This window comes from Anoplopoma fimbria, chromosome 10 (assembly GCF_027596085.1).
Source record: "Anoplopoma fimbria isolate UVic2021 breed Golden Eagle Sablefish chromosome 10, Afim_UVic_2022, whole genome shotgun sequence".
NCBI lineage: Eukaryota > Metazoa > Chordata > Actinopteri > Perciformes > Anoplopomatidae > Anoplopoma > Anoplopoma fimbria.
The window spans coordinates 5,634,488-5,650,398 of record NC_072458.1 but is presented as its reverse complement, the minus strand read 5'-3'; the positions used below and the strand labels follow the sequence as shown (position 1 = coordinate 5,650,398).

Here is a 15,911-nt window from a genome sequence, read left to right as displayed (position 1 = left end):
GATTCTAGTCTAGGTTGTTGAAATAAAAACAAGAGACAGAGAGACTCTCTTTAAAGAGGCCCTGATACTGTAATGGATGACGGGCTCATGGGCAGTCAGGGAACATCCTGGCTCTCTAGGTCGTTTCTCTGTCACCAGTGTTTTTTAGCACCCCTCCCGACTGTCACGGACAAATGTTCCCGTTCTAATGTCATGAGCTTACTACATAGCTAGAGGAAGGGACCGAAATAATATCCAGTCAGTCAGGCAGCCAGATGAGGCTGATCCACGGCCATCCAGCCAGTAAAAAAAAGATGAACTGGCCAAGCCACAACTACCAGCCAGCCAGCCAGCCAGCCGGACAGACAGACAGACAGACAGAGCAAGCCAGCAATCTAGTTCTCATCCAGCAAACTTGCTCTATTGAAACCACACCACAGGTTTGTCGGGGAGGAAATAGCTTCAGCCTTACAAACACTGTTTTAAATACTGCCTGTGGTTTAGTTGCACAGTTGCAGTCCCCCCACCCCCCCCACTACCATGTGCTGCGTCTTGACATCAGCGTCCTAAGAAGTAAACGGTAGTAATGGAAAGCGAGCGTGTGCCAAAAGCAACATTGGTGAAGGGTGGGTTTTGGTATTCAAGGGATTGTTTCTATCACTGGCCATTTTCCTGTTATTGAATTCCTCTCTCTTTCAATGCATATCCTCCTGGCTCGCACTTGAGTCATTGTTGATACCCACACGCCCATCTTGCAGCTGAGGGTTCTGGGGGCTTCAGGTTCAGGTTCAGGTTCAGAAACTGAAGTAGAAGCACCAGTAAAGTGATAGAAGTACCTGAAGAGCGAAAAAAAGCCCAACGTTTTCACAATCAATACCTGGGAATGCAACGCTAATGTAAAATCGGGCAATAGAAGACATTACATTCATGCTCCAATATATGTATAGAGCCCTAGAAATTCCTAGCATTCTTCCTTCGTCTCTTTCCTTCGTCACTATCTATCTGGCTGTGTCCCAGGTTGTCAGCTTATCCTTGTCCCAGGCCTGGAGCTCTACGGGGAAGAGAAGAGTCTGCAGGAGCTGTCTGTCTGCCAGTCAGTGTCAAACTCCCCACTGTAATCCTCCACTGCCTCCGATAAGGATGCGGCGAGAGAAGACTAGGCTAGCAGAGGAGAACAGAGGCAAGGAGAAGAGAAGAGAAGACTGAAGGAATGTGTTTGTCATTGAGTGAGCCACGGTTGAAGGAGCTCAAAGCCATTGCTCTATTATGGACTATATAATACCATTAAACAGCTGTTATCAGTTAGGTTCTCCCTCATTTAACTTGGCCCTCAAAAGGCCAACGCTTAGAGCCCTTTCCACTCAGCCAGGCATTGCTTGGAATGTAATCAAATATGAATCAAGGCAGAGAGATCACAGGAGCAGCATGCTGCATTAACTATTAAATGATGACTAACAGGTAACACATTTGATGTATAGCTCAGGAACAGAAATGACTGTTGTAGAGACGGTGTATGAACCAGCTCCAGAGGATTTTAATCGGTTTGATGAGTTGTTGAAGCCCCTTTTACACTGGACATAATCCGCCAGTAGCACCCACCAGCATCTGGCTTTTGTCTTCAGTGGGGAAGGCTACAATCTGCTTCCTTCTCAGGAGAAATGACTCTGCAGCAGTTGCAGGTACTTATCGACTCAAGTAAACGCGCCCCTATGCTAGGTTACACATGTTCAAGTAAATATATAATGAATAAAATCTTTCGGGATTTCGACAACTACTATAATTTGTAATCGTACAAAACATTCAACTAATACGCTCTCCTCAAAGCCACCAGAATCCAGTCAGATAACAGCTGTTTTACCTCGCTTTCAATTGCCAAAACACACTTCATTCAACCTCGACAGCAATAAAAAACTCATCCTAACCAACTTTATTAGTGTTTTCGATAACACAACAATCACCGACTCCGGTTTGAGAGTTTGAAAGACCGACTAAGTGACATATAAAAAGAGAAGTAACCACCGTAACATGTTTTAATGTTACTAACCTTGTTTTACGGAGCATCCGGTACATCGAACATGACACACCAGAAAAGAAAATCATAAGGACTTTTTTGGCGGTCTTCCCATGTTTAAAAAAAGAACACATAAGTGCTATTTTTAGTTAAAAAGGTGTATTCGATTCAAATCGACGCAGGAACTCAAATTCGTACAGCCTATAAGCTTTTTATTTTCATCTTTTAGTCACTATACACTTTGGAGTTCAGTCCAGTTTAGCCTTCTACAGCAACCTTCCTGGCTTATAGATTACTGTACATCATGTCAGCTACACTGGTGGACATTACAGAGCCAAGGCCAACACGCAGTCACTAAGACTGCAAATTTATACATTCACTCCAATGTTCACACACACACACACAGAACAGATCAAGTAATGGAAGTGATAAACAGAGAAGTGATTCCCTTTGAATGTTGTAATAAATGTTTTGATTGGATTATACGTTTCAAAAATGACCACTATGCCTTTAACAAGTGCATTAGTGAAGTTCAGTGATTGAAGAGACCATAAAAATGTGGTCTTATTGACCCTTACATTTTTACATGTTTTCACTCAGATTAATTGCTGATTTAGTTGCCTGCCGTGGCATCTCAATTGAATTGCTATCGCTGTATCCCGTACAGACAGCAGTCTAAGAAACACAAGATCGTGTACAAAGCATTAAAAGGCACACACGATCACACACGGTGGAATGTTCTTTCACACAAAATACACAAAACTCTCATTGATCCCCTTTAAAAGCAGTATTCTGTGTGTGAGGGTGTCCTTTCTCTTGTGTGCATGCATGTGTACTCGGTGCGCTCATGAATAGAGGAGGATGAAAGGAAAAACTGAAAAGGTCTAAGCGCACTGCCTGGTTCAACGAGACAGCTCAATCTCTTGATCTGCCCCCAGCCCCACCCAACCCTCTTTACTATTTCAAAATCATTCCTGTCACACATTTTTTTTTTTGTATTACTTCTATCCCATACTACCGACATTGCTGCTCTTCTTTCCTGCGTATGCTCATGTTCATGTAGCAGCTTGTGTAAAAGGAGACAATCAAGGATCCAGTCTTGTGCAAATGCAGCAAATAGGGGTTGACATCATTTTTTCATTATCTTGCATCAAACCTCAAGTTTTCTGTGTGTGAAAGTGCATGGGTCAGCAATATGAAGGAGAGAAGGGAGGAAGGAAACAGGAGAACAATGTTGAACATTGTAAGTTTCTGAAATGCATTTTTCTTTAGACCTTTAATTTGTGTGCAATTTGTTTGTGTGCTTTGCTTTGTCTACTTTCAGTGTTATCTTTTAAGAGAGAGTTGTAACAACTAAATATGTTTCTATGCATGATAACTTGATAAAGTGTCTACGTTTGTTTTGGCTCATGACAGCACATTTGCACTTCTTGTACTTGATGTTTTCGTCAGGGCTATAGTGGCACAGAAGAGCTGATAGCTTCTTAATGAAGTGGTGTTGTATTAAATCAGACTATCATGTGATGGAGCATGACTAACATACTATTCTGTCTGCTTACTGCCTATCGGACTGCCCCAACACCACTTACAGCTTTTGCACACTTCATAGCAGAGCAGGGTTTGTTCGTTTTAACCTGTGCTCTCGTAAAGACACCATGATCTCTCAAAATGTGCAAGTACAGAGTGAGAACGTTAACTCACCCATGCAGGCGCCAAACATCTCAGAGGGTATGGGTAAAGGGCGCGTATTTGTTTTTACCCTTGACTACACCTCTGCCTGCAGTGTGTAACCTGTCCAAATGATTCTCTCAGCAAATGTTGAGAGGACTGTTATTACCTAATTAATCTACAGAATGACATAAACACCTGTTGCAGCCATTGGTTGGTCAATTTGCCCGGCCTACCCATCATTCACTCTGACCGTATTTGCAGGTTGGCGCACAGAGCCATTTCTGTCACTAATTAATTCAGCCGTGAAATCTCCACCCAATCATTACCTGGAAATCCCTCTGTCTCTCTCACACACACACACACACACACACACACACACACACACACACACACACACACACACACACACACACACACACACACACACACCACTTTCCTCTTTTTCCTTACATATTCAGCAAATTCCAGAGACATAGAAAAGACTTGTGCATAATCTAGCAGATGTGCGTATTCATGTGTGTTTGAGTGTGTGGGTCCGCATGCACATATGGCTCGGACAATGAGCCAAGCTCAGTTAAATGGCTTGTGATTAGGACACATTGGCTTCTAATTGCCTCTCATTACCATTTGAAAGTGAGTTGCGGCTGGAATCAAAGGCTATGGTGGCAGTGGTGAAGTGCATGCATGTGTGTGCGTGCATGTGCATGTGTTTGCGTGTGTGTGGTAGGTGGGTGGGTGTAACAGCACGCTTCTTTCACAGTGGCACGACCGCCCATAGGGCACTATAGTTTGGTTTCTTAAAGTCAACCTGAAAAATATTGCACTTGCTTCTCGTATAGACGCTTCTAGACCCTCTGTTTACCTACCGTGTACAATAAAAACCTGTCTATCTTCACCCTCCACCCTTGGCACTAACATCTCTACTCTGGTCATGTACTCACCACCCTTAAGACTTCAAGGTGTCAGTTGTCAATCCCCGTCTTAAAAGACCTTGTGTCGAAGTTGAACTTTTGTTCCGTCATGTCCTTGAATATCCTTTATAATATCCTGAAATGCACTGTTTCCACTCGGCTCCCCCACATCACGTCACAGCAACAAAACTGCCCTATTCAAATTCACAGAGAAGCCGACATTGGCAAAAAACTCCATCTCCACTCCATGAGGTTAGGCCAGTTATCTATCTCTCAAATGCACACTTGCCACAATCAATGGCAGAAACCCCTGTCCCGTCACCCCAAAAAACACATGAACTTTCTAGTAAACAATCACAACGTTCGCCGCCATGTGCATCTTCCCGCTTACTACAACTACTGAAATGTACTCCCCTTCATGCTGCCAGCCTGGGCTAGGCAGTGGGATAAATTGCACACGGCTTCTTAGACACTTGTGGTTCTGTCTGTTTATAAACAGACATATGTCATATTGCTTAGTAGTTGTGCAATACAAGTTGATTCAGCATTGTGACTCAGTTGGCTCAGGTTGCTGATCTAGTTTACTTTTCGATTTGTCACAAAATGTCATAATGACAAATGCCAGTTCAGCCAGTTTGCATGAAATCAAACCAGTTTAAGCACTTACATCTCACCATACCTCCAAAACCGGAAAAACTGACCCAACTCAGATGGTGTCTCATCTCATCATCTAACAATATTGCACTATTGGCATGACCAATTCTGTACATATTTGGTTGAAATCTCAGGCAGTTCTTAATTAAGTCACATTAAGAACCAAGATGTTAAAGACCACATCATCATGGTATTCCACAGGGATTAATGCTGGGTCCCCTTCACTTTATTACCCATCTCCTCACCCTCATTAGACATCAAGGCATCCTGTTACAGCATTGATGCTCAGCTATACATTTCCATCTAGTCCCTTCTCTGACCAACAGGTTTTTGTTATGTATTTTTACCGAAATTTGGCTTGATGGTTAAGCAACCTACAAACTTGTGCAGCAGTCTGATGCAGTGACATTTGAGGGGATCGAGGACCCCAAAGTGGGGATCGAGGACCCCACAGGGGTTTTTCAAAAGTTTCAGATTCATTACTTTAAAATAGAAGCTGACAATGAATTTATCAATTTTTGGTTGAAACCTTCCTTTACATTTAAGCATTTTAGAAGTATATACAAACTCTCCATATGGATTGTTTGTTACAACAAAAAAATGGTGACATAGTTAATATAATGGGCTTACATATAGTTTATAATTTCTATATATTCAAATGTATCACATGCTGCCATACTGTAAGTGTGAGTATAGCTTTTGGTGAGATATGCATTGTACAGTAGAACCATAGGGTGACTTGTTCATCTATTGCTCAGGGCAAGGCAACTTAATAGGCTCTATGACTATTGAAGTTTTTTGACCTCTTTATTCAAATGTCAAGGTTTTTTGCAACTTGGCACTTCAATGTACAAATGTAAAAATGCATTTTGTAATTTGGCAATACAGTATGCAAAGTGGCAATGCAATCTCAATCAACTGCATTATATAATAGGGAATGCCCAAACACGAGAAGAGACATAATAAAGTAAAACTTGGGGACTTTTTTTTTTAGTTCAAAATAGCAAAAATAACTGCACAGACATCCTCAGGAAATGAGAAAGCTCGAAAGTGCAAATGCAGCTTTTCCTTAATAGCATAGTTCATTTGTCCATCTACTTGGTCTCATCTGGCTGCCATATTAAATTCATAATGTGAGTGAAAGCACAGTCGACCAGTTGGGAAGCATAGCCTTCCCTGAGTGCAACTCCGAGGTGTAAACAGAGTATAAATAGCCTGCTATCACAGGCTTCCCTACAGTCCCGTTATATAATGGTCCAAGCTAGGATGAATGACATCACGGGTAGTCCAGCAATCACAAACCCTATGTCCTTTACAACCAGCCGGTAGAAACACTGTGTAGTAGCCCCCCATATTACATAAGCTACAATATTTAATAAACGATGCAAACATGCATTTTAGTCGTCATTTTTCTCAAACAAACGTGGAGTGTGGTTAGTTTGTTCGTCTCTTTTCGTGCAGAGAAAACACTTCCGCGATGGTGAAACGTAGATAAAAATGCAATGACAGTCCGTGTCAGTGGGAAAATAGTTCAAAAAGAAGACATTAACGGCTTAAAGCAGCATTATTTTATCAGTGTATGTCAATGTTAAGCGCTAAAAAAAAATAGTCTGGAAAGAGCAAATGTTCGAGGTCGAGTGGCGCAGTTACCGAAAGTACAGCGGCTGCCCGACACCAGCTCACCCCGGCGGACGCGCTCCTCGCTCGGGCACAATCCAGCCAAACGTCCGCTCTCTTTCGCTCCACTTAAACACAACTTTGCATTCACGATCCGAAATGACAAGTACATGCACGGAAACACCACACGGCCCTTGTACTGTTTGGTAACTTAAAAATAGGTCAGAGGGCGAAGTAAACATTTCTCGAGGCTTTGAAGTAAATTTATAAAAAAAAAAAAAAAAAAAAAAAAAAAAAAAAAAAAACACACACACAGAGAGCGTCAGCGCCACCCTGTCCAGTTCTCCCAGCCATTTTCTCTTCACAGCTTCAAAAAGGAAGATTAAAAAAAAAAAAGTGTTATGGTGAAAAGCAATGACAGGTCGTTGAAACGAGCCCTGAATGAAGAGTTTTGTGCCACTTACTGTGGGGTGAACCGGGCTGCTGAGTTTGTGTCTCTCCTTGTTGCCAGGGCTCCCCTGCTCTGCTCCGGCGCTGACGGTGGAAAGCGTCTCCCCTCCTAATGATGTTTGCAGCGCACAGCTAATAGCTCTCTGCCCCCACCCCTCACAGCGAGGGAGGGGAGGGAGGGAGGGAGAGAGAGAGAGAGAGAAGTTCAAAAATGGAGCAGTTTGTAACCTACTCATGCAAAAATATGACGAGGCTCGGAGCAGAGCAAACAGAGACTGAATTACAAATGTACTGTCAGTAGCTACTAGGGCGTGAGAATGCACAGCAGGGCTGCATGTGCCATTTTTAGTTCCAAGTGTGTTTGGATATTGTTTTTTATAGCACAGGCTGCTGCAGTCATTATAGCAAATCCTCAGGGTGTGTGTGTGTGTGTGTTTTCTTTTATTTTTTTGAGTTTTATTCTAAATATTCAACAGCTTTCTTAACAGAACTTCCATCACAAAAAAAGTGAGTAGCAATAGTAGAACAGCTTCTCCTCTTGTGTTAAAGAACATTTCAGCTGCAAACCCCAACACCATAAGTGTATAGTTAAGAACATGTTCTGCTACTTTTTTCCATTACATTTCAAAGGTCAATTTCGGTTTTTTTATTCCTCTACACGTGACTGCTTATGTTTTTCTATTGCAGATGAAGATTTCACATCCAAAACACATGATCGGTTTATAGAATGTGATGCATTGATATACATTAAACTACTCAACCCTATATTAATTATAAGAAATAGCTCCACCCCTACCGGCTACAACATTAAAAAGCTGCATGTTGGAGCAGTACTAAAGATAATCCAATTATGTATTGCATAATACAATAACATTGACAGGGGTCACTCTGCTGTACAGTAATCTTTTCCTTATAATAATTTTGTAGTTTTCATTAATATTAAGTAAGCTGTAAAATGCACTTGTAATTGAGTATTTTTATATTTTTATATTCTAGTATTTATTTTGCCTAAGAACTAGATTTTAATATCTCTTTCACCACTGCATAAGACAGGTTCAACGTTATTGATCCTGTGCACACAAATTGGTAACATCAATGCTGTGTAGATCAGTAACCTTAAAGAACCACAACACTATTATTAGCATCTCTTTTATACAATACCAGGCATGGAAAACAAAAATAAATCTGTCTCACTAACGTTATTTGACGAAATGAATGCAGTGGCTATTCAAAATGTAATTAACAATGTCATTTTTGAAACACTGGTGGCTATTATTTATGCAATGAGCTCTGTCCTATATTTGATGCTGGGAAAACTGAACCATCTTTACATTTGATTTCTCAGAGAGCTGCTGTCGAAAGGCAAAGAGGTGACTGAAAGTCAGCTGACAGTGACAAGGTGGAACATCTCAACTGCTGATAGCACATACACACACACACACACACACACACACACACACACACACACACACACACACACACACACACACACACACACAACCACAAACATTTATACAATCTTGTAGTAATACTAAAAAACATGTGATGAAAGACGCTGACTCATGACCGGATTCAGTTATTGCTAATTCACTTTAAGCTGCTAAATTAATTTGGCTGTCTGTGCCTCAGTCACATATTTGACAGTTTAACAGACATAACGTGCTATAACTCTATGAACCAAAATCAACCACCAAATTGAGTTAGATACTGAAATACATTGCAATCTTTTTTTCTTTTACAACTTGACCTCTGTGACCTCTCCCAGATTTCCAAAATGGCAACAAGCACCTTCGCCTCCTGGTCACAGGAGAGTGCAACCTGACACTGTTCCGTGGAGCCGAAGGGTGCACGAGGCTGCAGAGTGACAGACGATCTGGGGATGTATCCCACTCCCTGCCAGTCACTCAATAAGTGGCCTATTGTCCGGCGCTCTATTGTGCACCTGTCACATGTACGCCAAACAAAGAGACAGAGAGGTAGGCTGCCCTGTGTGCCAGGAGGCTAGCATTACATTCATGGCCTGGATGCATAGAAATGAAGAGACACCGTCTGGTTGTGAAATAACCTCGACATTTGAATGGAAACAGTAACAAAGAGTTTCAGTTCACAAACATTTATTATGCAGGTTCTATACATGCTGTTTGAGACTTAAAGACCCTGTAGTGCTTCCTGTGGTGTCACTTTCACATTGTATACAGTATGAGTTGCCCACACAGAATTCAGGAGGAAACAGTGAGCTGACAACATGTTTCTGAATAAATCACCAAGTCATCCTGATTTGTGATTTAATCATAGGGGTTGTTTAGAGTCTTGCTAGCTCACGGAGTGAGTGCATGCATATACTCAATTGCAAGCACACAAGAATGTACACGTTCCTCTCTTTACTCTCTCTCACTCACTTTCGTCTATGCATGTACTCACAGGAATACACCTCCTCACTCTTACAGTAGGTTGATGAATTAATTTTTTTTTGAGCAGATCCAAAGAACCAAGACATGAACAGTTTAGGCGATATAAGGGAGTTGGGCAGTTTCCTGTGTGCCAAATCCTTCATTCAAATGACTTGCACCATTCAGAGTACAGTGAGAATACATAGTTGTGTGTGTAGTGTAGTGTAGTGTAGTGTAGTGTAGTGTAGTGTAGTGTAGTGTAGTGTAGTGTGGTGTGGTGTGGTGTAGGGCCATGGCGTGCTTGAGGAATTAAAAAGAACTGCTCCCAAAGGAGGAGCAGATTCTTCCAGGGTTGGGTTACTCCCTAGAGATGTTTTAGTGTTCTTTGTTTGAGGTGTGAACACACTCAGGGACGATAGAGTGAACCAGGTGTGGCACATATTAGAAGGGCCCTGAGAAATTGAGACTGGCTGTTTAAACCTGCATATCTGTACGGCTATTTGAGGAGATTAAATGACTCATAACTTAAATGTCAATGCATTTTTTTTATCCCATTATAAAAAGCTCTCTTTTTTGGGTGGAAGGGGTGCCAAATTAAATATTAGAAACATGACTTTGCAAGATGTAACATCACTTTCCAACCTATTATGATATATGCTTCTATAAAAAAAAAAGCTGATGCCCAATTTTTGTGTCACTTCTTAAGCTCTGACCAGAAAACCAAGACATAACTGTTTTCAGATATCTAAATAAGAGGCATGTCAGTTAATTGGATGTCTGTGTGTATATGCACAAACAAGGGATTTGTCACCTCACTTGGGATATGAATAAATAACACTTAAAACACACACTAAGGTAGATAAATAATTAAAAATCACTTGCCTTTGGAGGCAGCTTGTAAGGGATTTGAATGAAGATTTGAATGGCCATGGACATCCCTGCAGTGTAACAAAGTGGCACAGTGTCTGAAGTTATCGTGGTGCATTCAGCTATTGAGCACCCCAGCTTTTCAGACACTCAGATAGCATTTACCATTTACCTGTTTTGAAAATATAAGCAGGAGAAAAGAGGAGGCCAGTTCATCGACATGTCAGCTCTTCAAATTCTCTAATTTTCTAAAGACTGTCTTAGCAGAATAGGAACGGTCATCCTGTTTGCTTTGAAAGTAGCTGTCACTTCAGATTTCAAGGCTGCAGTGTCTGCTGAAGCCCTCTCTCTGTGCACAGGGGATGGTGTGTTTTACAGCTGCTCACTGCTCCCCCTTTTGCTCATATGTGGAAGTGTTTACAAGTTACAGATACAAGAGAGAATCATATCTAACACAGTGCAAGGAGAATAAATTAAGTGTTTTACACTTGTATTTCATACTGTATGGTTATATCCCCGTAGGATAAATACATTAATATCCACTGCTCTTCTTTTAAACAGACGGGGATCACCTTTGAAATGCTGTAATATTTAAGATCAGGTCCTCCTTTAATCAGAAGGTTGTGGGTTCGATCCCCATCTCCTACTGTCTGTATGCTGCAGTGTCCTTGAGCGAGACACTAAACCCTAAGTTGCTCCCTGTGCGCTTTACAGCAGTCCACTGCTCCTTAGGATGGGTTAAATGCAGAGGTCAAATTTCATGTATGTACATGTATGAATATGACACATGTACTAAAGTTCAAGTTTAAGTCAAGACATTCCTGTGCAGCCCTCTCAGATGAACTCAAGTACCCTTCAGGCTAGCTATCTGTTTTCAGATGTTTATCCCTTCATTTTAGATATTTTTACCAATATCCAATACTTTTAAAGGTGCAAAATATGGGATTCAGAGCAAAGAAATTTCAGCAAAAAAATATTTGCTATTTAAAGATATAGTGTAGTAATGTCTACGTGAGCAGAGTGTGAAGTCGCTCTCTCTGTTATCCGAGCTTCTCCTTGCTTTATTGACAAAGCCCCGCCGGCCTGCATGTGAGCGCCCCATTGGCTACCTCTTGCTGCCACTCTTCACTTCGCTCATACTGCTGTATCAGCTGATAACGCCGTCCCGACCCACGGCCAACCTCCGGATTCCCCTCAGAGAAACACTGTTAGCTCTGTCGGCACTGTTGCCGTCGATTGCACTGTTGGCTTTGTTAGCACCGTTAGCTGCGACCTGTGTCAGGTCAGTCTTAACTGTGTTGAGAGCCACTGAGAGGCAACAGATAGCCTCCCAATCTGGTACACGGCCCCTTTAACTATTTCAACTGTTTATCCAAAATTATAACTATTTGAAACGTTTGTCCAGCAATTTAAGCTGATGATTTCAACATCTCTTCTCATTTGCTAGTGTTCAGGTGTTGTTGACTCAATAGGAAGATTTTCTTTAAATATTACATTTAAAAAACATTTTCTTAAATAAATTGAGCTACTCCACAATTTCCAAAGACAGTACCCCCAAATAACGGCATATCCCCTTGTGTAGGTTGTAGTTGGGGATCTCTTCATTATAATATCACTATGGTTGACCTCCCAACGAGTGCAGACATTTTTCTATGAATGTGTATATGCTGTGTAATCTAGTCTGTAGTCTAAAGTTCTACTTACTTCGTTTAGGTTTTGGTTTCTATGGCATAATAAAATAAATCACAACCAATAAACTGGACTTCACTTCACTTCTTGCACCTAATTGCTTCCAATTTCCTTACCCACATTTTTTCATACTGTATTCTGTAGCAAACCTAGCTTCTGCAGCATTTTAATCACTATATGCAACAATCACAAGCTCGCTATAATATACCACCATTTTCACAGCCTCTCTCTAACAACCAAATTACACAGGCTTAAAGTTGCCCTTGCAAGTGTAATCCTACAGTGAATGCCTGCTATCGGCTAACCTGTTCTCACATACCTTCCCCACTCTGCGACAAGGGAGAACAAGCAGGGAGGATTAGGATGCAGAGAGAGTTCCCTAATCTGTGTATTAGCAGCAGCCAATTCAATCAGGCTGCCTTGGGCAGGCAGATTTTAGGAAGTAATCTGGAGTGCCTTAATGTGATCTGTGTAAAACAGTCCGGACCTAATTGTAAAGGAGGAACATATACTTCAAAGTCCAGCAAAAAAGCACACAGTGTTTCTGCTCTTCACATGCATGCACACTGAGAAATATGACATCTGGATGTTATGTTGAAGCAGATCTGCATTACCCTTTGCTTCTGATGAAACAAAGATTTATGGAAAGAAGAGTGTGGTGTGTGTTCCCTTTGTATTAAAAAATAATTGGTTTTTAATCTTGGACCATAATTTATTATTAGACTGCTGCCTTTGTAGATGAGACAGCAATATAACAGGGACACAGAATGCTGTTCTATGCAATTTACCCTTTCCACTTCCTGTTTAAACTGCAAATCATTTTGGTGGAAATATTTATTTCTACTTTCACCCTTATTGTAATTCTCTCTTCGTTAAGGTTTGTGCTTTTCTTTAAATATGATGCGTGTGTTCAACCCTCCATCACCCCAAATACAAACACCAGCCCCTCATGTATCATGAATGAGGATGTCTCCAGAGCCATCTTTTCTGGTTTAATAAGGCTAGAAAAATTCTCCTCCTACTAAGCAGTGACTTTAATTATTGACCAGGCAAGGGAGGCTCTCCAGCACACTGTTGTAAACACACAAACACCCGAGCGTACACACACACACACAGATGGACACAAACAGTGGTGAGTGATATCAGAACAGGCCTTTACTTTACACAGTCACTGACGCTGGGGTCAGCGAGGAGTCAGATGGATAATAGATGAGCTTGAGGGACCTCAAATCTGTAGCACTCTCCTTACCACCTGTCTGTCTGCCTGGGTGCCTGATTTACCTTTTTGTGTATGACAATGTGACTCCGTTAGAGGAACAGCGAGAGAAACTGCCAGTGTGAGGAGACACTTTCTGCAACACAAATAATAAGAGAATGACAGAGACATAGGTTAAGAAGAGGTTAGATATGTTTATTCATTTTACAGGAGCATGTGAAACTGGGTTTTTCCAATTTTTTTCAAACATATAGATCATAATAAGGAGGAACGATATCAAGAGATAATTATTGAATTAACTAATAAGTCGGTTGACAGAAAATCATCTATGAATTGGGAAATTTTTACCTTTATTGCCGGGAGTTAGACAAGAAGATTGATACCAACGATTTGTACACAGTAAATATGAAGCTACATTAGCTTAGCTTAGCATAAAGAGTAGAAACAGAGGAAACCAGCTAGTCTGGCTCTCTCTCTGAAGCTAACAACATTTTCCTACCCGCACCTGTAAAGCTCACTAATTATCTCACTTGTGTAATTTTTTGATTGTAAAGGGGAAATCTGCCGGACTATTTCTTGTGCGGGAGCTGTGACTTTCTGGACACAGCAGGTGTATCAGTCTACTAAACTCTTGGTAAGAAGGCAAACAAGAGCTTTGAGTTTTGGGTTGTTGGTCAGACAAAACTCCTTATTCTGTAACAACCTAGAAAACACAGACTGAACCCAGAGGTACAATGTCAGAGGCAGTAAGGCAAGGTAAGACTAAGGTGTCCAGAATCTTTAATCAAATCCAAAAATCAGGCGGGCAGATCAGGCAGACAGAAGCAAAGATGGGTAGCCAAAGAATATTCAAACCAGTACTCAGACAAGTGGTCAGGTAGGCAACGTCGGACAAGCTGGGAATCGCTGACATACTAGACAATCTGGCAGAGGGTAATTGGAACTGGGTCTGTGTATGAGTGAGTGACTGATGAAGGGAATGAGATGCATGTGTGGAAATGGGTGGAAGATCAAGTGAGGGGAGAAAGATAACAGCAGGGCAGGAGGGAGTGGAAGGATCTGTAACTGTAGGAGAGCGGAGATAAGGCTGGTAAAAAAAACATTAACGATAGTCTAAATCCTGGTGGACTCAAATTCAAAGAGATGGGATGGTAATTTTTCTCTAGAATAAATCAAATTCAAAAACCAATAATCAACAGATTCAGCAGTAATTATGTTGGAGCCCCATTTATTGAAAATATTGTTAGAGGACAAGCGGAGCGGGAGGACAGCACACCGGTGCAAATGGGCTGCCTTACCACGTGCATTGATTACACTGCGTCGTAGTCATCGATCAATGACCGCCAGCATTAGCACCTTCCGCTGTGTGTCCCCCTCTGTGTCCAAAATGCCCTCCTGCCACCTCTCTCTATCTTTCTCTTTCTTTTCTTCCCCATTTCTCCCAGAAAGTGTGTTTGTGAAGATCAATTTGAGGATCAAAACTTATCATTGAGTTCAGGTGACAAGGCAACCTCATAGAGAGTTATGGTCTATAGTCATCCTTAACAATTTGGCAAAAACACACACAGAGTTAGATGATAAAAGATTGATACCACACGTCTGTACAGTACAGTAAATATGTAGCTGGATGCAGCAGCGGTTAAAGCCTAGCAACAGCTACCCTGGCTCTGTTAAAAGGTAACAAAATCCATCACAAGCACATCTAAAGCCCACTTAATAACAAATTATTTCTTGTTCGTTTGATCAGTACCAAAAAAAGTGTAGAAACTTTAATGCGCCATTTGTACAGGATTTATTTGCTGTACCAGGAAAGAGAAAGGTCTCTTTCTGCATTATTCATATTATATATTTCCTCTTTCCTTCATCAGTGCTTTCCAGCTATGCTCTCTTATGTGAAAGACCAGTGTCAGTGCAGGTTTTAAAGTGCTTTTGCTCTTCCACCTCCCCAGCTTTATGAGTATATTCAGGTTAATGCATTCACGTGTACTATAACCTTGCAGTAGTGTTCTAATTAAATAATAACACTTGACAATGTGCTTGTTATAGTGGAATGCATATGCCCAACAGTGATGCAAACTTACAAATGTAAAGCCACACAATCGGCTGTTTAATGTCGCTCAATCATACATTCTGCCACCACACACTGTAATCAGACTGCTGTACTGTTCAACTTCAATTGGATATAAAGCTCTGCAAGGCCAGATCGTCTAGACACTTGATTTCAAAGGCCTTTTAGAAACTGGAATCAATAAAGTTGCTGTCTCCTCAATACACTGCTTCTCTAGATGCCTAGCCACAAGAGGCCCGATAACATGGAGCTTGTACAAACTCACCGTCAATTAATCTTTATCCGTGTGTGTCTCTCTCTCTGCATGTGAAGTGGTTGTCATAAGTGGAGAAGAGCTCTCTCAGTGAGGGAGAGTCCCAGTATGAAGGTGCTGAGTGTGTTCTCACTG

General features: G+C 41.4%; 1 long non-coding RNA gene across 1 annotated transcript in view; it reads right to left on the bottom strand.

The window, feature by feature from the left end:
• The window catches only part of LOC129097284 (uncharacterized), a 43,229-nt gene extending 35,834 nt beyond the window's left edge, over nt 1-7,395 (bottom strand). Inside the window, exon 1 of the long non-coding RNA XR_008531512.1 lies at nt 7,308-7,395. This is a non-coding gene — a long non-coding RNA (uncharacterized LOC129097284). The remainder of the gene's footprint in view (nt 1-7,307) is intronic.
• Nucleotides 7,396-15,911: the final 8,516 nt, after the last annotated feature.